General features: G+C 47.9%; 1 protein-coding gene across 1 annotated transcript in view; it reads left to right on the forward strand.

The window, feature by feature from the left end:
- amph (amphiphysin) overlaps positions 1-23,849 on the forward strand; it is a 541,139-nt gene that overhangs the window by 62,264 nt on the left and 455,026 nt on the right. The window lies entirely within an intron of this gene.

The following is a 23,849-nucleotide window of genomic DNA, read 5'->3' on the forward strand; positions in this document are numbered from 1 at the left end:
TCTCCCGGCAAGCTCTCCTCCCTCCAGATGAGAGAGATGAGGTCATGTATCTGTGCCAACAGCGCCTCTCCGCCATACTTTAGCGCCTCAGCAGGGGTTCCATCCGCTCCCGTAGCCTTGCTGTTCTTGAGCTGTCTTATGGCTTTTCCTACCTCATCCAATGTTGGGGTTTCACTGAGGTGGTGGCAGGTTGCATGTTGCGGGATGGAGAGCAGTGTGTGGAGGTGCGTCGCTGAGTCGGGAGCAGTGTCGAGGAGGTGCGTGGCGAGGCGTGAGTTCCGGGGTCGGCGAGAGGCCTACAAAAGACCCAATGCGGCGGCAGTCGGAAGCAGCGTGTGGAAGTGCGTCGCTGAGTCGGGAGCAGCGTCGAGGAGGTGCGTGGAGAGATGTGGCTTGTGCAGCTACAGGGAGAAGGCAAAAAAGAAGTAGAAAAAAACAGAAAGGTGACGTCACAGCCAAGGGGGTAAGTGATTGGCTGGTGATTGGTGAGTAGTTTTTCTTTTTTCTCTTCTATAACAGTGAGTAAACTTTAGCATTGTTGTTGCCTATCTAAGGGTTAAGTCATGGCAGGAGAGCTCAGTCACGTGATATGCTCCTCCTGTACCATGTGGGAACTCAGGAACGCCTCCCGTATCCCTGACGACTACGTGTGCGGGAAGTTTATCCGCCTCCAACTCCTGACAGACCGCGTTGCGGAGTTGGAGCTGAGGGTGGATTCACTCTGGAGCATCCAAGATGCTGAGAATGACGTGAATAGCACGTTTAGTGAGTTGGTCATACCGCAGGTGACGGGTCCACAGCCAGATAGGGAATGGAAGATCAGCAGGAAGAGCAGTGCAAGGAAGGTAGTGCAGGGGTCCCCTGCGGTCATTCCCTGCAAAACAGATACACCGCTTTGGGTACTGTTGAGGGGGATGACTCATCAGGGGGGAGCAGCAGCAGCCAATTTCATGGCACCGTGGCTGGCTCTGCTGCACAGGAGGGCAGGAAAAAGAGTGGGAGAGCGATAGTGATCGGGGATTCGATTGTAAGGGGAATAGATAGGCGTTTCTGCGGCCGCAACCGAGACTCCAGGATGGTATGTTGCCTCCCTGGTGCAAGGGTCAAGGATGTCTCGGAGCGGGTGCAGGACATTCTGAAAAGGGAGGGTGAACAGCCAGTTGTCGTGGTGCACATTGGTACCAACGATATAGGTAAAAAAAGGGATGAGGTCCTACGAGATGAATTTAGGGAGCTAGGAGCTAAATTAAAATGTAGGACCTCAAAAGTAGTAATCTCAGGATTGCTACCAGTGCCACGTGTTAGTCAGAGTAGGAATCGCAGGATAGCTCAGATGAATACGTGGCTTGAGCAGTGGTGCAGCAGGAAGGGATTCAAATTCCTGGGGCATTGGAACCGGTTCTGGGGGAGGTGGGACCAGTACAAACCGGACGGTCTGCACCTAGGCAGGACCGGAACCAATGTTTTAGGGGGAGTGTTTGCTAGTGCTGTTGGGGAGGAGTTAAACTAATGTGGCAGGGGGATGGGAACCAATGCAGGGAGACAGAGGGAAACAAAAAGGAGACAAAAGCAAAAGACAGAGTAAAAGTGGAGGGCAGAGAAACCCAAGGCAAAAAACAAAAAGGGCCACTGAATGTAAAGGGGCTGCAGGAGGGGTCAAAACTAAAAATCATGGTTTAAAAACTAGTATTAAAACACTCTACCTAAACGCACGCAGCATTCGAAATAAAGTAAATGAGTTGATGGCACAAATCATTACAAATGGGTATGATTCGGTGGCCATTACAGAAACGTGGTTGCAGGGTGGCCAAGACTGGGAATTAAACATACAGGGGTATCTGACGATTCGGAAAGATAGACAAGAAGGGAAAGGAGGTGGTGTAGCTCTGTTAATAAAGGATGATATCAGGGCAGTTGTGAAAGACGATATTGGCTCTAATGAACAAAATGTTGAATTATTGTGGGTGGAGATTAGAGATAGTAAGGGGAAAAAGTCACTGGTGGGCGTAGTTTATAGGCCCCCAAATAATAACTTCATGGTGGGGCGGGCAATAATCAAGGGAATAATGGAGGCATGTGAAAAAGGAATGGCAGTAATCATGGGGGATTTTAACCTACATATTGATTGGTCAACTCAAATCGCACGGGGTAGCCTGGAGAAGGAATTCATAGAATGCATACGGGATTGTTTCTTAGAACAGTATGTTACAGAACCTACAAGGGAGCAAGCTATCTTAGATCTGGTCCTGTGTAATGAGACAGGAATAATAAACGATCTCCTAATAAAAGATCATCGGAATGAGTGATCACAGTATGGTTGAATTTGTAATACAGATTGAGGGTGAGGAAGTAGTGTCTCAAACGAGCATACTATGCTTAAACAAAGGGGACTACAGTGGGATGAGGGCAGAGTTGGCTAAAGTAGACTGGAAACACAGACTAAACGGTGGCACAATTGAGGAACAGTGGAGGACTTTTAAGGAGCTCTTTCATAGTGCTCAACAAAAATATATTCCAATGAAAAAGAAGGGCGGTACGAGAAGGGATAACCAGCCGTGGATAACCAGGGAAATTAAGGAGAGTATCAAATTAAAAACCAATGTGTATAAGGTGGCCAAGGTTAGTGGGAAAATAGAAGATTGGGTAAATTTTAAACGACAGCAAAGAATGACTAAGAAAGCAATAAAGAAAGGAAAGATAGATTACGAAGGTAAACTTGCGCAAAACATAAAAACAAATAGCAAAAGCTTTTACAGATATATAAAACGGAAAAGAGTGACTAAAGTAAATGTTGGTCCCTTAGAAGATGAGAAGGGGGATTTAATAATGGGAAATGTGGAAATGGCTGAGACCTTAAACAATTATTTTGCTTCGGTCTTCACAGTGGAAGACACAGAAACCATGCCAGAAATTGCTGGTCACAGGAATGTGGGAAGGGAGGACCTTGAGACAATCACTATCACTAGGGTGGTAGTGCTGGACAGGCTAATGGGATTCGAGGTAGACAAGTCCCCTGGTCCTGATGAAATGCATCCCAGGGTATTAAAAGATATGGCGGAAGTTAGAGCAGATGCATTCGTTATAATTTACCAAAATTGTCTGGACTCTGGGGAGGTACCAGCGGATTGGAAAGCAGCTAATGTAACGCCTCTGTTTAAAAAAGGGGGCAGACAAAAGGCAGGTAACTATAGGCCGGTTAGTTTAACATCTGTAGTGGGGAAAATGTTTGAAACTATCATTAAGGAAGAAATAGCGAGACATCTAGATAGGAATAGTGCAATCAAGCAGACGCAGCATGGATTCATGAAGGGGAAATCATGTTTAACTAATTTACTGGAATTCTTTGAGGATATAACGAGCATGGTGGATAGAGGTGTACCGATGGATGTGGTGTATTTAGATTTTCAAAAGGCATTCGATAAGGTGCCACACAAAAGGTTACTGCAGAAGATAAAGGTACGCGGGGTCAGTGGAAATGTATTAGCATGGATCGAGAATTGGCTGACTAACAGAAACCAGAGAGTCGGGATAAATGGGTCCTTTTCGGGTTGAAAATCGGTGGTTAGTGGTGTGCCACAGGGATCGGTGCTGGGACCACAACTGTTTACAATATACATAGATGACCTAGAAGAGGGGACAGAGTGTAGTGTAACAAAATTTGCAGATGACACAAAGATTAGTAGGAAAGTGGGTTGTGTAGAGGACACAGAGAGGCTGCAAAGAGATTTAGATAGGTTAAGCGAATGGGCTAAGGTTTGGCAGATCGAATACAATGTCGGAAATTGTGAGGTCATCCACCTTGGGGAAAAAAAACAGTAAAAGGGAATATTATTTGAATAGGGAGAAATTACAACATGCTGCGGTGCAGAGGGACCTGGGGGTCCTCGTGCATGAATCCCAAAAAGTTAGTTTGCAGGTGCAGCAGGTAATCAGGAAGGCGAATGGAATGTTGGCCTTCGTTGCGAGAGGGATGGAGTATAAAAGCAGGGAGGTCCTGCTGCAGCTGTATAAGGTATTGGTGAGGCCGCACCTGGAGTACTGCGTGCTGTTTCGGTCGCCTTACTTAAGGAAGGATATACTAGCTTTGGATGGGGTACAGAGACGATTCACTAGGCTGATTCTGGAGATGAGGGGGTTACCTTATGATGATAGATTGAGTAGACTGGGTCTTTACTCGTTGGAGTTCAGAAGGATGAGGGGTGATCTTATAGAAACATTTAAAATAATGAAAGGGATAGACAAGATAGAGGCAGAGAGGTTGTTTCCACTGGTCGGGGAGACTTGAACTAGGGGGCACAGCCTCAAAATACGAGGGAGCCAATTTAAAACCGAGAAGGAATTTCTTCTCTCAGAAGGTTGTGAATCTGTGGAATTCTCTGCCCAAGGAAGCAGTTGAGGCTAGCTCATTGCATGTATTCAAGTCACAGATAGATAGATTTTTAACTAATAAGGGAATTAAGGGTTATGGGAAGAGGGCGGGTAAGTGGAGCTGAGTCCACGGCCAGATCAGCCATGATCTTGTTGAATGGCGGAGCAGGCTCGAGGGGCTAGATGGCCTACTCCTGTTCCTAATTCTTATGTTCTAATGCTTTTTTGCGGCACTGCTTCTGCTGTCCGCCAGCTTTGGGGCTATGTTAATGTCGATGATGGATCGGATTAGGCGGTGGTCCGTCCAGCAGTCGTCAGCTCCTGTCATGGTGCGGGTGATGCGCACATCCTTGCAATCCCTGGCTCGGACGATGGCATAGTCGAGCAGGTGCCAGTGTTTGGAGCGAGGGTGTTGCCACGATGCCTTGTATTTGTCCCTCTGACGGAACAGGGTGTTGGTGATGAGGATTTCATGTTCTAGACATTTTGTCAGGAGTAGGTTACCACTGGAGTTGGCTATCCTTACCCCCTCTCTGCCAATCACGCCTCCCCAGAGGACTATGTCTTTGCCGACCCTGGCATTAAAATCACCTCGGAGGATCAGTTTGTCGCCCACGGGGACGCGGGACATGGGTGTTTCGAGCTTGCAATAAAAACCCTCTTTGGTCTCGCCCATTGCATCGAGTGTTGGGGCGTACCCACTGATGACTGTGGCGCATTGGTTCTGGGATAGTGTGAGTCGAAGCGTCATGAGGCATTCATTAACCCCGCAGGGGGAGTCTTTGAAGCGGTCGACCAGCTCATTTTTGATGGCGATGCCGACTCCGTGAAGGCGGCGTTCTTCCTCTGGTTTTCCTTTCCAGAAAAAGGTGTAACCTCCACCTTATTCTTTGAGCTGGCCTTCCCCTGCCCACCGGGTCTCCTTTCGGGCGGCGATGTCGATGTCAAAGCGTCTAAGTTCCCGGGCAACTATGGCGGTGCGGCGTTCCGGCTTGTCGCTGTTGGAGTTGTCCATGAGGGTCCTGACGTTCTAGGTCCCAAACTTCATGTTAACGGAGTAGAAGATGCCTATGCGTGAGTTCTTTTAACGTGGGGTGGCTGTTGCACACCGGCCACTACATGGGCTTAGCTGAGCAAGATCTTAGTCCAGTGGCAAGGGGGTCTAAGACGACTGGAGACCAGGCACTTTTTTATGAGCCTAATTACCTACGGCGAGATATTGGCCGCAATCTCGGCATCGAGTATCGCCCTTGATGGTAGGTGGCCCGAGACTTGGTTGGGGGCAGCCATTAGGAAGGTCAGTTGTCCGCTAGAATTCCAAGTGGGAGGTCAGCAAGGAGTGGAAGGATGGAAGAGTCATAGCCGTGATGCTCATCAGTAGAAGAGGCCAATTAACTAGTGGGGAAGGAGAGGTCCAGCCATTGACGAGGAGAGGGATGTAGGCCCACCGCTGGAGGGATGAGAGCCCACCGCTGGAGGACTGCAGGCCCGCCACAGGACGGGGGAGGTGATGTCCCGGTCGCCTGGTCGGAGGCACACCTGCTCGCCAGGCGTCGTCGTGAGTAACCCGGTTTCAAATGACTGAAAATGATGCTAATAAAACACACCAAACTCTTTTCTGGTTAGATTGGGGTACAGTATTCAATTCCTTAATAAAAAATGTTTCAAAGAAAATAATTCTTGAAAGTTCCTCCATGTTGTTTAAAAGTTTCTTCAGAAGTTTTAAGAGTTTCTCCAGAAGTTTTAAAAGTTTCTCTCGGAGTTTTAAAAAAGTTTTCCCAAGTTATTTAAAAGTTTCTCCAGAGGTTTTAAAAGTTTTCTCAAGCTGTTTAAAAGTTTCCCAAGTTGTTTAAAGGTTTCCCAAGTTGATTAAAAGTTTAAAATGAAAGTCAGTAATAAGCTACCTCCCTTGGTACTGTCCCATGGGTGCTGCCAGCCCTCTGCAGCTGCACAAAGCCCTGGCTAGATCACACCTGGAGCACTGCGGGGAAGTAGAGGCCCAGTCGTCTCTGAAGGGGGCCCGAATGCCTGGATGCCGCTGGGGAAAGGTCTGGACGCCGCTGGGGGCCTGAACGCCTTGGCCCACTGCAATCCCGGGCCGAATGGTCTCCCCGCACCTGGCCCGCTGCAATCCCGGGCAGAATGGAGGGATGGCCCCCACTGAAAGGTTGAATGCCTGGACGCCGCTGGGGAGAGGTCTGGACGCCACCGGGGACCCGAACCTAAGCAAAAGTCACCCAGGTAATACATTCTAGATCATAGGCAATACATTCCAGATGCCAGCAAAGAACGACTAAAAAAATGATTAAGGGAAGATAGACTATGAAAGTAAACTAGCACAAAATATGAAAACAGATAGCAAGAGTTTCTATAGGTATATAAAAAGGAATGAGTGGATAAAGTAAATGTTGGTCCCTTATAGGACGAGACCGGGGAATTAGTAATGGGGAACATGGGGATGGCAGAAACTCTGAACAAATATTTTGTATCAGTCTTTACGTTAGAGGACACTAACAATATTCCAACAGTGGACAGTCAAGGGGCTATAGGCGGGGAGGAACTTAACACAGTCTCAATCACTAAGGAAGTGGTACTCAGTAAGTAATGGGACTAAAGGCAGATAAATCCCCTGGACCTGCTGGCTTGCATCCTATGGTCTTAAGAGAAGTAGCGGCAGGGATTGTGGATGCATTGGTTGTAATTGACCAAAATTGCCTGAATTCTGGGGAGGTCCCAGCAGATTGGAAAACTGCAAATGTAACGCCTCTATTTAAAAAAGGAGGCAGACAAAAAGCAAGAACCTATTGACCAGTTAGCCTAACATCTGTGGTTGGGAAAATGTTGGAGTCCATTATTAAAGAAGCAGTAGCAGGACATTTGGAAAAGCAAAATTCGGTCAGGCAGAGTCGGCATGGATTTATGAAGGGGAAGTCATGTTTGACAAATTTGCTGGAGTTCTTTGAGGATGTAATGAACAGGGTGGATAAAGGGGAACCAGTGGATGTGGTATATTTGGGCTTTCAGAAGGCATTTGACAAGGTGCCACATAAAAGGTTACTGCACAAGATAAAAGTTCACAGGGTTGGGGGTAATATATTAGCATGGATAGAGGATTGGCTAACTAACAGAGAACAAAGAGTTGGGATAAATGGTTCTTTCTCTGGTTGGCAACCAGTAACCAGTGGGGTGCCGCTGGGATCAGTGCTGGGACCCCAACTATTTACAATCTATATTAACAACTTGGAAGAAGGGACTGAGTGTAACGTAGCCAAGTTTGCTGACGATGCAAAGATGGAAGAAAAAGCAATGTGTGAGGAGGACATAAAAAATCTGCAAAAAACATCGACAGGTTAAATGAGTGGGCGAAAATTTGGCAGATGGAATATAATGTTGGAAAGTGTGAGGTCATGCACTTTGGCAGAAAAAAATCAAAGAGCAAGTTACTATTTAAATGGAGAAAGATTGCAAAGTGCCGCAGTACAGCGGGACCTGGGGATACTTGTGCACGAAACACAAAAGGATAGTATGCAGGTACAGCAAGTGATCAGGAAGGCCAATGGAATCTTGGCCTTTATTGCAAAGGGGATGGAGTATAAATGCAGGGAAGTCTTGCTACAGCTATACAAAGTATTGGTGAGGCCACACCTGGAATACTGCATGCAGTTTTGGTTTCCATATTTAAGAAGGGATATACTTGCTTTGGAGGCAATTGAGAGAAACATAGAAACATAGAAAATAGTTGCAGGAGCAGGCCATTCGGCCCTTCAAGCCTGCACCACCATTCAATGAGTTCATGGTTCAATATGCAACTTAAGTACCCCATTCCTGCTTTCTCGCCATACCCCTTGATCCCCCTAGTAGTAAGGACTACATCTAACTCCTTTTTGAATATATTTAGTGAATTGGCCTCAACAACTTTCTGTGGTAGAGAATTCCACAGGTTCACCACTCTCTGGGTGAAGAAGTTTCTCCTCATCTCGGTCCAAAATGGCTTACCCCTTATCCTTAGACTGTGACCCCTGGTTCTGGACTTCCCCAACATTGGGAACATTCTTCCTGCATCTAACCTGTCTAAACCCGTCAGAATTTTAAACGTTTCGACGAGATCCACTCTCATTCTTCTGAACTCCAGTGAATACAAGCCCAGTTGATCCAGTCTTTCTTGATATGTCAGTCTCGCCATCCCGGGAATCAGTCTGGTGAACCTTCGCTGCACTCCCTCAATAGCAAGAATGCCCTTCCTCAAGTTAGGAGACGAAAACTATACACAATACTCCAGGTGTGGCCTCACCAAGGCCCTGTACAACTGTAGTAACACCTCCCTGCCCCTGTACTCAAATTCCCTCGCTATGAAGGCCAACATGCCATTTGCTTTCTTAACCGCCTGCTGTACCTGCATGCCAACCTTCAATGACTGATGTACCATGACACCCAGGTCTCGTTGCACCTCCCCTTTTCCTCATCTGTCACCATTCAGATAATAGTCTGTCTCTCTGTTTTTACCACCAAAGTGGATAACCTCACATTTGTCCACATTATACTTCATCTGCCACGCATTTGCCCACTCACCTAACCTATCCAAGTCACTCTGCAGCCTCATTGCATCCTCCTCGCAGCTCACAGTGCCAGCCAACTTAGTGTCATCCGCAAATTTTGAGAGACTACATTTAATCCCCTCGTCTAAATCATTAATGTACAATGTAAACAGCTGGGGCCCCAGCACAGAACCTTGCGGTACCCCACTAGTCATTGCCTGCCATTCTGAAAAGTACCCATTTACTCCTACTCTTTGCTTCCTGTCTACCAACCAGTTCTCAATCCACGTCACCACACCACCCCCAATCCCACGTGCTTTAACTTTGCACATTAATCTCTTGTGTGGGACCTTGTCAAAAGCCTTCTGAAAGTCCAAATACACCACATCAACTGGTTCTCCCTTGTCCACTCTACTTCAAACATCCTCAAAAAATTCCAGAAGATTTGTCAAGCATGATTTCCCTTTCATAAATCCATGCTGACTTGGACCAATCATGTCACCTCTTTCCAAATGTGCTGCTATGACATTCTTAATAATTGATTCCATCATTTTATCCACTACCGATGTCTGGCTGACCGGTCTATAATTCCCTGTTTTCTCTCTCCTTCCTTTTTTAAAAAGTGGGGTTACATTGGCTACCCTCCACTCCATAGGAACTGATCCAGAGTCTATGGAATGTTGGAAAATGACTGTCAATGCATCCACTATTTCCAAGGCCACCTCCTTAAGTACTCTGGGATGCAGACCATCGGGCCCTGGGGATTTATCGGCCTTCAATCCCATCAATTTCCCCAACAAAATTTCCCGACTAATAAGGATTTCCCTCAGTTCCTCCTTCTTACTAGGCCCTCTGACCCCTTTTATATCCGGAAGGTTGTTTGTGTCCTCCTTAGTGAATACCGAACCAAAGTACTTGTTCAATTAGTCTGCCATTTCTTTGTTCCCAGTTATGACTTCCCCTGATTCTGACTACAGGGGACCGACGTTTGTCTTTACTAACCTTTTTTTCTTTACATATCTATCGAAGCTTTTGCAGTCCGTTTTAATGTTCCCTGCAAGCTTCCTCTCATACTCTATTTTCCCTGCCCAAATCAAACCCTTTTTCCTCCTCTGCTGAGTTCTAAATTTCTCCCAGTCCCCTGATTCGCTGCTATTTCTGGCCAATTTGTATGCCACTTCCTTGGTTTTAATACTATCCCTGATTTCCCTTGATAGCCACGGTTGAGCCACCTTCCCTTTTTTATTTTTACGCCAGACAGGGATGTACAATTGTTTTAGTTCATCCATGCGGTCTCTAAATGTCTGCCATTGCCCATCCACAGTCAACCCTTTAAGTATAATTTGCCAATCTATCCTAGCCAATTCACGCCTCATACCTTCAAAGTTACCCTTCCTTAAGTTCTGGACCATGGTCTCTGAATTAACTGTTTCATTCTCCATCCTAATGTAGAATTCCACCATATTATGGTCACTCTTTCCCAGGGAGCCTCGCACAACGAGATTACTAATTAATCCTCTCTCATTACACAACACCCAGTCTAAGATGGCCTCCCCCCTAGTTGGTTCCTCAACATATTGGTCGAGAAAACGATCCCTTATGCACTCCAGGAAATCCTCCTCTGCCGTATTGTTCCCAGTTTGGTTAGCCCAATCGATATGCATATTAAAGTCACCCATGATAACTGCTGCACCTTTATTGCATGCACCCCTAATTTCCTGTTTGATGCCCTCCCCAACATCACTACTACTGTTTAAAGGTCTGAACACAACTCCCACTAGCGTTTTCTGCCCTTTGGCATTCCGTAGCTCCACCCATACCGATTCCACATCATCCAAGCTAATTGCTTTCCTTACAATTGCATTAATTTCCTCTTTAACTAGCAACGCCACCCCGCCTCCTTTTCCTTTCTGTCTATCCTTCCTAAATGTTGAATACCCTTGGATGTTGAGTTCCCAGCCTTGGTCACCCTGGAGCCATGTCTCCGTGATGCCAACCACATCGTATCTGTTAACTGCTATCTGCACAGTTAATTCGTCCACCTTATTCCGAATACTCCTCGCATTGAGGCACAGAGCCTTCAGGCATGCCTTTTTAACACACTTTGACCTTTTAGGATTTTGCTGTAAAGTAGTCCTTTTTGTTTTTTGCCTTGGGCTTCTCTGCCCTTCACTTTTACTCTTTTCTCCTTTCTGTCTTTTGCTTCTGTCTCCATTTTGTTTCCCTCTGTCTCCCTGCATTGGTTCCCATCCCCCTGCCATATTAGTTTAACTCCTCCCCAACAGCACTAGCAAACACTCCCCCTCGGACATTGGTTCCAGTCCTGCCCAGGTGCAGACCATCTGGTTTGTACTGGTCCCACCTCCCCAGAACAGGTTCCAATGTCCCAGGAATTTGAATCCCTCCCTGCTGCACCACTGCTCAAGCCACGTATTCATCTGAGCTATCCTGCGATTCCTACTCTGACTAGCACGTGGCACTGGTAGCAATCCTGAGATTACTACTTTTGAGGTTCTACTTTTTAATTTAGCTCCTAGCTCCCTAAATTCGTCTCATAGGACCTCATCCCGTTTTTTACCTATGTCGTTGGTACCTATATGCACCACGACAACTGGCTGTTCACCCTCCCTTTTCAGAATGTCCTGCACCCGCTCCGAGACATCCTTGACCCTTGCACCAGGGAGGCAACATACCATCCTGGAGTCGGTTGTGGCCGCAGAAACGCCTATCTTTTCCCCTTCAATCGAATCTATTGCTCTCCCACTCTTTTTCCTGCCCTTCTGTGCAGCAGAGCCCACAACGGTGCCATGAACCTGGCTACTGCTGCTCCCCCATGATGAGTCATCCCCCTCAACAGTACGCACAGCGGTGTATCTGTTTTGCAGGGGGATGACCGCATGGGACCCCTGCACTACCTTCCTTGCACTGCTCTTCCTGTTGGTCTTCCATTCCCTATCTGGCTGTGTACCCTTTACCTGCGGTAAGAAGGTTCATTAGGTTGATTCCGGGGATGAGGGGGTTAACTTTTGAGAAAGGTTGAGTAGGTTGAGCCTCTACTCACTGGAATTCAGAAGAATGGGAGGCGATCTTATCGAAACGTTTTAGATTATGAGGGGGCTTGACAAGGTGGATGCAGAGCGGATGTTTCCACTGATGGAGGAGACTGGAACTAGAGGGCATGATCTTAGAATAAGGGGCCACCCGTTTAAAACAGAGATAAGGAGGAATTACTTCTCTCAGAGGGTTGTAAATCTGTGGAATTTGCTGCCTCAGAGAGCTGTGGAAGCTGGGACATTGAATAAATTTAAGACAGAAATAGACAGTTTATTGAACAATAAGGGGATCAGAGGTTATGGGGAGTGGGCGGGGAAGTGGAGCTGAGTCCATGATCAGATCAGCCATGATCTTATTGAATGGCGGAGCAGGCTCGAGGGGCTGTATGGCCTACTCCTGTTTGTATTTCTTATATTCTTATAACAACTCGTTACGTAAAAAATAAATCTCCTCATCACATCCCTGGCTCTTTTACCAATTATCTTAAAATATTAACTACTATAATTGGAACAATTTGATTTGAAATACCCTATTTAAAATAATTCAATACTACAAATTATGATATCCAAACAATCCCATATATTCTACCAGTTTAGGGTAGTCCTCAATCACCAGAATTCTGTGAACTGCCTGCTCCTGAACATGATGACTCAGTTAAGAGCTCCCCACTTAAACCTGCAACAATTTCTGCTTCAGCAGGCTGGAAGCCTTATGCAGTCTAAATAAAAATGGTGTCAATTTTGCAGATGTTTAATGCTGAGATATTCCCTCATTGTAGAATTACTTACATCCCCTCAGCTGGATTTGTTCCTGAGAATCAGTGCAACTGACTCAGAGAAGTAATCACGCTTGGGATCCTTGTTGAGACTTGGTTTGAATCTCTGACCCACTGATTTGGAGTCATCATACTGTTGCATGTTAGAATTGCACTGATTTATTTGCCATTTTGACTGACTCTGTGCAACTTTCTGGAACTCTTGCTTTGTTAACTTATTGCAAGGTTCTAAGGTAATAGGGAGTGTTGTTCCAAGAGCAGGTCAGGTGGATAAGGTGGTTAAGAAGGCATGCTTGCCTTTATTGGCTGAGGCATAGAATATAAGAGCAGGGAGATTATGCTTAACTTGTATAATACTTTGGTTAGGCCATAGCTGGAGTACTGCGTGCAGTTCTGGTCGCCGTATTATAGGAAGGACGTGAGTGCACTAGAGAGCGTGCAGAGGGGGATTTACTCGGATGCTGCCTGGAATGGAGAATCTTAATTATGAGGACAGATTGGATTGGCTGGATTTGTTCTCATTGGAACAGAGGAGGTTGAGAGGAGACCTCATTGAGGTGTACAAAATATTGAGGGGCCTGGACATAGTGGATAGTAAGGGCCTATTTCCATTGGTGGAGGGGTCTATAATGAGGGGCATAGTTTTAGGGTGGTTGGTGGAAGGTTTAGACGTGATTTGAGGGGGGCTTCTTTACGCAGAGGTTTGTGGGGATCTGGAACTTGTTGCCTGGAAGAATGGTGGATGCAGAAACCCTCACCAATTCTAAGAGATGGTTGGATGGGCACTTAAAGTGCAGTAACCTGCAGGGTTACGGATCTAGAGCTGGTAATTGGGATTAGACTGGATGACCTTTTGTTGGAAGGCACAGATCTAATGGTAAGTACTGCGGGGAATAGAATACGGCCAGCGTGATCTCCTGAACTAGTTTTGATCGCCTGGATGGGTCGGAGAGGAATTTTCCCAGATTTTTTCTCCCTAAATTGGCCTGGGTTTTTATCTGTTTTTTGTCTCTCACAGGAGATCACATGGCTCCGGTTGGGGTGGAGTGTAGAATGTTTCAGTATAAGGGGTGTTGCAGTTGTGGTGAGGCAGATTGGTTGGGCTGGGTACTCTTTGCCTTTCCGTCATTGTTCATAGGTTTATATGTAACCTTCAGGGCTGCTGACCAAGGGCCGTGCAGCTCTTTGTCGGCCGACGCCGACACGATGGGCCGGAATGGCTTCCTTCTGCGCTATAAATTTCTATGTTTCTATATTTCTAAGAAGAGAATGCCACGTACTTACAGACATGGGGGCTGTACAGACAGTCCACCTCACACTCGACTTTCTTCGGGAGAGGGAGCAGAGGCAGCGAAGAAGATGAGAAGATGCGCACAGAGGAAGGAGTAGGAGGGCTCTCAACAGGAGGCCTTTCCCACCGAGGGTCTTCCGAGAGCACTTCTCATATCCATTTAAGCGAGGAGCAGTGTATTAGGAGGTTGTCACAGAACCCTGCCACCTCCTGCAACCAGACCTGCAGCCTGAGAGCAGGATGAATAATGCTCTCCCAGTGGCAGTCAAGGTCACTGTGGTCCTCAACTTCTTTGCCAGCGGATCCTTCAGGCTGCAGCAGGAGACACAGCTAACATCTCCCAGTTTGCTGTCCATCGCTGCATTGGAAGATTACTGAGACTCTCTACACCAGTAGAACGGACTGCGTTGTCTCCTCTCTGAGAGAGAGGCAAGCAAGATGAGTACGTAGGTGACTTTGCCAGGATAGCGGGCATCCCCATGGTGCAGAGTGCCATCGACTGCATACATGTGGCTTTGCGGGCGCCATATAAAAATCCTGAGATCTTCCGTAACCGCAAAGGATACCACTCATTTAATGCCCAGCAGTCCTGATGGTCAATGCCCGCTGTGCTGGCAGCAGTCATGATGCCTTCATCCTGCATTACTCCAGTGTGCCAGCAATCTTCCAGCCACTAACCACTCTCCACCTAGTTCATGACCCCTCTCTGCAACCCCACCACTTGTGCCCAGCTCACATATAATGAGAGCCATGCTTCCACCAGGAACATCATTGAACAGACCATCGGGCTACTGAAGCAATGGTTCCGCTGCTTTGACCGCTCAGGAGGAGCCCTCCAGTACACGCCATAGTGGTTGTTCCATTTCGTGGTGGTATGCTGCATGCTTCATAACTTGGCCACCATGAGGGCACAGCCCTTGCCACCATGGATTTCAGGATCACCTCAGGAGGAGGACAAGGGGAGGAGCAGGCAGCCAATTCCTCTTCTGGACGGGCTGTCTGTGAACGCCTCATCAGACTCGGATTCCAGTGAATGAAATGCCAGATTGCCATTGCACACCACATCCCCATCATACCATCCCTCTATCATGGAATATTACAGCATCCTCCTGGGCACAAAACTGAAATGAGAGACACCACAAACAAATTATCAAGAATCACTTCACACATATTAACAGTAACAATATGAACTAATCACCCTTGTCGAATATTTATCCTTCAATCAATATAACAAAAACAGATTATCTGGTCATTATCATGTTGTTTCTGGGAGCTTGCTGTGAGAAAATTGGCTGCCGCATTTCCCACATTACAACAGTTACTACACTTCAAAAATACTTTATTGGCTGTAAAGCGCTTTGAGACGTCCAGTGGCTGTGAAAGGCGCTATATACATGTAAGTCTGTCTTATCTTCTCTTCTCTTGTCGTCTTTTTCTTTTTCTTTCTTTTCTTTTTCTTTTTCTTTCTTTTCTTCTTTCTTGTCTCTTTGTATCTGTCGTTCATGTGCCTTTTCCTACTCTAGTGCTCCTACGAAAGGCTGCCCCAGTGGCTGCAGCATGGCTGGTGGAAGGCAGCTTAGTTTCCATGGGGAAGACTACAGATGACTGTTGCGTATGCAATAACTCAACAGGCTTAGTACCGTGAACTCAATCAGGTGCGACCTGACTACTTTATTAGCTCTCAAAGTGAGGATTAAACATGGAGGCTTTCTTTATATACAAGGGCTGCACGTGTGTGTCTGTGGCCCAATGACCTCCGATGGTGGCTCCCCCTGGTGGCAGGTAAATCCAGGCATACATGCATTACATCATTCCCTCCCAAGATCTAGTTATCAATCCTATTTACAAATTGAGACGGTCCGGGGCTTTCCGCTCCCTAGATGATCGTCTCAGTTCAATTCCAGATCTGGGTGAGCTCTCCAAGTCATTCATGACTTGAGGCTGGGTATCCAATGGCAGCGTCCATGTCGGGGATTGAAGGTTCAGATTCATTGCCAATAGCAGGATCATCTGATGGCTGAATGTGAATCAGTTGGTCATTGATGGTGTCTTCTTCAAGCTGTTCCGGTTCGTCTGTGTGCTGCAATTTTGTCTGATCAATGTGCCTCCTGCATGTTTGCCCATTAGTGAGCCTGACAATAAGCACCCTGTTACCCTCCTTGGCTGTAACAGTTCCAGTGACCCACTTGGGGCCTTGACCATAATTTAGCACATATACAGGATCATTAATAGAGATGTTGCGTGATACTGCAGTGCGATCATGATACCACTGCTGATGTTAACATCTGTTTTCGACGTGATCGTTAAGATCAGGGTGGACAAGCGAGACCTCTCTTCATCAACAGTTCAACAGGAGGGACCCCAGTAAGCGTGTGGGGTCTCGACCTGTAACTAAGCAGTATGCGAGACAAGCGAGTCTGCAAAGAACCGTGAGTTACGTGTTTCAGGCTCTGCTGGATGGTTTGGACGGCCCGCTCCGCTTGACCATTGGTGCTGACCTTACATGCTTGATACCATTGAGTCTCATAAAGTCTTGAAACTCCAAACTCGTGATGCACGATCCGTTGTCGCTCACAACGATGTCGGGCAGACCATGAGTGGCGAATATGGCACGAAGGCTCTCAATAGTGGCTGTGGATGTGCTGGATGACATGATTACACATTCTATCCATTTGGAATACGCATCCACCACCACCAAAAACATTTTGCCCAGGAAAGGACCTGCATAGTCGATGTGGATCCTCGACCATGGTTTGGATGGCCACGACCACAAACTTAGCGGAGATTCCACTGTGCATTGCTTAACTGCATGCAAGTGTTGCACTGATGCACACATGACTCCAAAACAGAGTCAATGGCAGGCCATCAAACGTGAGACCTGGCAATGGCCTTCATCATCGCAATACTGGGATGGGTACTGTGTAAATCCTGTACAAATCTCTCCCTGCCTTTCTTGGGCATAACAACATGATTACCCCATAGCAAACAATCAGATTGAATGGATAGTTCATCTTTGCGGCAGTTGTAAGGTTTGGTCTCATCACACACTTCCCTGGGAATGGCCGACCAATTACAACCAAGGACACAACATTTTACAACCGATAAAATCGGATCCTGGCTGGTCCAGGTCCTAACTTGTTGAGCAGTGACAGGCGACCCTTCACTCTCAAAGGCATCCATGACCAACAGTAGGTCTGCGAGCTGTGGCGTTTCCACCTCCGGCTTGGGCAACGGTAAATGGCTCAATGCATCGGCACAATTCTCGGGTCTATAGCGAATGACATAACCATAGGCAGATAATGTCAGCGCTCACCTCTGGATGCGGGACGACGTGTTGGTATTGATACCTTTATGTTCCGAGAACAACGATATGAGCGGCTTGTGATCGATTTCAAGCTCGAAACGAAGCCCAAACAGATACTGGTGCATCTTTTTAACCCCATATACGCAGGCTAAAGCTTCTTTCTCTATCATGCCGTAGGCTTTTTCCGCTTTTGACATGCTTCTCGATGCATACGCAACGGGTTGTAGTTTTACCGACTCATTGGATTGTTGGAGCACGCAACCAAACCCCATGTGATGAAGTGTCACAGCCAATACTAAACGCTTGCATGGGTCATAATGTACCAGCAATTTGTTGGAATAAAGCAGATTTCTAGCCTTCTCGAAAATCCTGTCTTGAGATACACCCGCAAACCCAGTTGTCGCCTTTTCTGAGCAGCAAGTGCAGTGGCTCTAATAATTTGCTCAATTTAGGTAAGAAATTACCGAAGTAGTTGAGAAGACCAAGGAACGAACGCAGCTCCGTCACATTCTGGGGTCTGGGTGCATTTTTGATGGCCCCTGTTTACGAGTCTGTAGGCCTGATGCCATCTGCAGCAATCTTCCTTCCCAGGAATTTGACTTCCAGTGCCATAAAGACACACTTTGAACGTTTCAGCCGGAGCCCCACTTTGTCCAGATGATGTAGAACCTCTTCCAGATTGTGCAGGTGTTCGGCAGTGTCATGACCTGTGACCAGAATGTCGTCTTGGAACATCACGGTTCTAGAGACGGACTTCAGTAAACTCTCCATGTTTCTCTGAAATATGGCTGCAGCCGTGCAAATTCCGAAAGGACACCTGTTGTAAATGAACAGCACTTTATGCGTATTGATGCACGTAAGTTTCTTCGATGATTCGACAAGCTCCTGTGTCATATAGGCCGACATCAGATCCAATTTCCCCCGGCTAGCGTTGCAAACAGGTCGTCAGCCTTTGGTAATGGGTACTGATCCTGTTTCGAAACTCAGTTGATCGTAACCTTGTAGTCTCCACAAATCCTGAGAGTGCCATCACTCTTCAGCACAGGAACAATGGGACTAGCCCATTTGTTAAATTTGACCAGTGAAATGATCCCTTCACGTTGGAGTCTGTCCAGTTCGATTTTGACCTTTTCCCTCATTATTTACGGGACCGCCCGGGCTTTGTAATGGACGGGTCTTGCATCCGAGTCCAGGTGGATCTGCACCTTGGCTCCCGTGAAGTTGCCGATGCCCGGTTCAAACAGTGAGGGAAATTTGCTCAGCACTTGAGCACACAAAGCGTCATCCACCGATGACAAAGCTTTAATATCGTTCCAGTTTCACTTTATTTTTTCGAGCCAACTCCTGCCGAACAGCGTTGGACCATTGCCTGGAACGATTCACAGCAATAGATCATGAACCGCCCCATCGTACGACACCTTGACTGTTGCACAGCCAATCACTGGTATGAGCTGTTTGGTGTAGGTACACAATTTTGCATTTACTGGACTCAGCTTGGGTTTCACGGCCTTGGTGTCCCACAGCTTTTCGAAAGTCCTCTGGCTCATAATTGACTGACTCGCACTCGTGTCTAATTCCATAGATACCGGCACGCCGTTCAATTTTACTTCCATCATTATTGGTTGGCTCTTTGTCAGGAACAAATGTACACTATACACTTCCTCCTCGGGTATCTCGAATTGCATTGCCGGATCCGCTCCGGATCGGTCATCATCATCCACGCAGTGTGTCGCAGCACACTTGCTGAGCTGCGGACACATCCGCTGAAGGTGCCCCATTTTCGCACAGCCTCTACAAATATACTTTCTGAAACAGCACTGATGAGGCCTATGATTGCCCCCAAAACGCCAACAGGGTGAAATCAGATTCGTGCCCAATGGCGGACTTCGAGCAGCTACAGGTTTCGCAAACACCGTCGGGTAGGTCCTGCCAGGTGCAGCTCTGCCAACCGACGACACAATCTGGTGCACAGTATTGCCGTGGAGTTCCAACTCTGCGAGGATATCTGCTTTGTACTATCGACCGTGGTCAGGCAAACCTGGGCGATCGTGATGGCCCAGCTCAGGTCCAGCGTCTCTGCAGCCAGCAGCTTCCACGGGATCACCTCGTGGTTTATGCCTATTACAAAGACGTCACGCAGCCAGACTTCCAACGCGGTTCAAAACTTACACAGCTCAGCGCGACGTCTCAGGTCGGCAACAAATTCTGCCACGTCCTGGCCCTCAGAATGAACATGCTGTAAACGCGATATCTTGAGATAATGATGCCTTCTTTAGGTTTGAGATGGTCCTGAATCAGAGCACACACAATTCCTCATAGGTCTTTTCCGTTGGACGTGCAGGTGAGAGCAGATTCTTTATGAGGTCATAGATTTTTGGACCACAAACCGTGAGGAAAACTGCCCTGCGCCTAACTGTACCAGCGTCTTCATCCATCTTGTTGGCCACGAAGTACTGGTCGAGGCGATCTGTAAAATCCTCTCAGTCTTCTCCCTCCACGAATCGCTCCAGGATTCCAATGGTGCTCATTTTTTTTGTGTGTGAAAGTTTGTATTGTGCCTCGTCGCCAAATGTTGTGTATGCAATAACTCAATAGGCTTCGTACCGTGAACTCAATCAGGTGCGACCTGACTACTTTATTCGCTCTCAAAGTGAGGATTAAACATGGAGGCTTTCTTTATATACAAGGGCTGCACGTGTGTGTCTGTGGCTCAATGACCTCCGACGGTTGCTCCCCCTGGTGGCAGGTAAACCCAGGCGTACATACATTACAATGACCTTGCAGGACAACCTAGAAGGCCCGGCTGCAGACTGCACCATCTCGGCATGGGCGGTATGACATGCAGCGGTAAGGGCAATGTAGAGTTGCAGTGGTGGGAACAGGAATACTGTCAACTTGAGAGAGGGCAGCAGGGCCCTGCTCCCCTGACCCATTCCCTCAGGGGTGGCAACTTAGCATTCCTAGCAATCTTTTGGAGCACAGATTGTTGGGCTGCTGCAACACCCTGCAATAGTGGTCGACTGGTTGACCCAGCCACAATGGCAGCAGTCAGACCTTGGGTGGATGAGAGCGGTCTGCGCTTCCGCTGCAGCACTAATACATTGGGCCACCTCTGTCTGTGCTGCAATGACAGTCGAAACATCGCCCATCACATGCAGCACCATGTCTGGGTCGGCACGGTCTCTTCCACAGCCTGGAAATCCTGGGCTTCAAACTCTGCGCAAAGCCCTGTGCAATGTTTGAAGTGAACTTCACCACGCTCCTTGACATTATTGCCAAGATGCCTTCTGGCAATCTTGCCATTGCACCTTACAATTCGGTGTGCATGCCCATCACTGTTCTTCTCAAGGTTGCCCCATCGAGGTCCTCATCTGTGCAGCAGAACTTTTGCTTGAACTTGCCCTCCAGCGAGCTGGCCCTTGAGCTACCCTTTCACTCTGGTCTTGCCGCAGCCCACTCGTCCCTGACACTGTTAACCGCGAGGGACTATGGAGCATCGTCCTCCATTTCGGCTGCCCCCAAAAGTTTGTCGCCATCCTCCGCCTGCTCCACATTGACATGCAAGCCGTGATCCTGACCAAAGGATCCACCACAAACCCAATCCATGTCCGGACCGGGGTCAAGCAGGGCTGCAACATCGTGCCAACCCTCTTCTCGATCTTCCTCGCTGCAATGCTCCACCTCATACTCAACAAGCTCCCCACTGGAGTGGAACTAATGTATAGAACCAGTGGGAACCTGTTCAACCTACGTTGCCTCCAGGCTAGATCCAAACTGTCCCATCCTCTGTCATCGAACTGCAGTACGCGAACGATGCATGCGTCTGCGCACATTCAGAGGCTGAACTCCAAGCCATCGTTAACATCTTCACCAAGGTGTAAGAAAGTATCGGGTTTACACTAAACATCCGTATGACAAAGGGCCTCCACCAACCTGACCCCGTCACACAGCACTGCCCCCCAGTCATCAAAATCCACGGTGTGACCTTGGACAACATGGACCACTTTCCATACCTCGGCAGCCTACTATCAGCAAGGGCAAGCATCGACAACAAGGTCCAACACTGCCTCCATTGCGCCAGCGCAGCCTTTGGTTGCCTGAGGAAGAGAATGTTCGAAGACCAGGACCTCAAATCTGGCACCAAGCTTATGGTCTACAGGGCTGTAGTGATACCCGCCCTCCTATATGGCTCAGAGACGTGGACCACATACAGAAGACACCTCAAATCTGCTGGAGAAATACCACCAATGCTGTCTCCACAAGATCCTGCAAATCGCCTGGGAGGATAGACGCACCAACGTCAGTGTTCTCGATCAGGCCAACATCCCCAGCGTCGAAGCACTGACCACACTCAACCAGCTCCGTTGGGCGGGCCATCGCCCATATGCCCGACACAAGACTCCCAAAGCAAGTGCTCTACTCAGAACTCCTACACAGCAAACGATCCCCAGGTGGGCATAGGAAACGTTTCAAGAACACCCTCGAAGCCTCCCTGATAAAATGCAACATCCCCACCGCCACCTGGGATTCCCTGGCCCAAGACCACCCTAAGTGGGCGCTGAGCACCTCGGGTCTCGTCGGAAAAACAAGCGCAGGCAGCGGAAGGAGCATGCGGCAAACCAGACTCCCCACCCATCTTTTCCTTCAACCACTGTCTGCCCCACCTGTGACAGTGACTGTAGTTCCTGTATTGGACTGTACAGTCACTTGAGAACACACTTTTAGAGTAGAAGCAAGTCTATGATGACGGTACCTCACTCTCTGCCGGTCCGAGTACTACACAAGCCTCTAAAGTACATGTAGTGCCAATTTCTGAACTGATGTCTGCAGGTGAGACATGCAGTGATGCTGTGTCTTCTTTCTCTTCTCCCCACCCCCCCCCCCCCCCCGTCTCCTGCATCACCTCGGGGACAGGCTGGTCTGGTGCTTGTTGTTGATTATCTGAAAGCAGAAAGGCACAAGAGTCAGGTTATGGTGAGGAAGCGGGGGGGGGGGGGCGGGGGGGCGGTGGTGGAAGCAAGATATGTATTCATACAGCATCAGTATCTTGAAAGTGAGAAGAGATTGTGGGATGAGGGGGACGTGGGATGTGAGAAGAAGGATTAGCAATGATCATTCCGTAGCTGTCCTCAAGGGATTCAACCTCACCAGTTGCCATGGCGTCTACGATCTGCTGCTCCATGATCTCCAGAACGCTCCTCCAGCTGGCTGAGGTCCTGGATGTCAGCCTGTTCCCACCCCCCCCCCGCCGCCCAGCTGACTGCTGCTGCTTGCGGTGGTTGTGAGCCACCTTGGCCTGCAAGGAAAAGAGAAGTATGTCAGTGAGTGTAGTACAATGTGTTTGGGTGATGTGCCTGTCATTGTTGAATAGCTGTCAGTGCATGCAAGTTGTAAGATGTGGGTGCGAGTGTTGCAGTAGTGGCAAGGTTGTGAGGGTGAAGTGAAGCTCTGATTGTGAGGTGTGAGTGATAAGAGGTAGAGACTGCTGCAGGTGTGGTCCATTGAGCAGTGTGTGAGGCTTGTGGTGCACAGATGGTGGGATGTGGCATTTGCTGAAGTCTTCACTCACCTTGACCATTCATGTGAGGTCAGTAAACTTTTTTTTGGCACTTGTTACCACAGTGCTGGCTGTCAAATGGGCTCGTTGCTTAATTGAAGGTAGGTGAAGTGCTGTTGGAATACTCTCGGCGGGTACGGCATCCTGGTGTGAGCTCTGATGTCCTTCCTCATCCCTCTGTGCATATGTTCCCGTATTTCTCATTGCCTACCCTCCCGCTGCTGTAGATTCTGGAGGGTCAGGTAGCATGCCAGTACAATCCCTGTTAATGTTGCCAAGTGTAGCAGTTTGAATCTTTGAACAATAATTGTAGCTACTTTGTATTATAAATGTCGCTACGTTGTAGTTGCCGGAAGACTGCTGAAACAAAGAAAGCTTGAAATTACTCATAGGGATTGCTCTAGCGGGTGAAACTGACAACAAACCACTGAAACTAACCTGCCCTGACAGCTGAGAATGATTAATGCTGATGCCTTTAAATAATATCGCTGGAGCAGGCTTCCTGGAGCTGCCTGCCAGCTCTCCCTGTAGCTGTCTGGTGGAGGTGCTATGGTAAGCGGCGACAATGAATTTTCCAGATCGGGCGGCCAGTGACACTAACGTCACAATCTGCCTAGCATTGACGTCCCCAGTGACACCTCGTACCGGCGGCCCAAGCAGGGGTGGGTGGGAGGGTGACGGATTTGTTGTGCGTCACTGGTTTCGTCTCGCCCAGGTGCTACTGCATCAGCATCCCTTTAGCGCCATCTGCTGGAGCTAATTGGAGCTGCTCAGGTACTGAACTTTTCCCTGCTTGACTAGAATCATGTTAATGAGGACTGAGCACAAATTTTGCTTGCTACCTTGACCATTTTGAGGTGGCGCAGCTTAACATTGTTAGGCCTTAACACTGCCCGTTTCATAGCTATATCCAGTTTCTGGGCCTTAGATTGTGGTGCTCAGGGATACACAATTTTTCAAAAGGG

Source organism: Pristiophorus japonicus, chromosome 1, assembly GCF_044704955.1.
Source record: "Pristiophorus japonicus isolate sPriJap1 chromosome 1, sPriJap1.hap1, whole genome shotgun sequence".
In the NCBI taxonomy this organism is placed as follows: Eukaryota; Metazoa; Chordata; class Chondrichthyes; family Pristiophoridae; genus Pristiophorus; species Pristiophorus japonicus.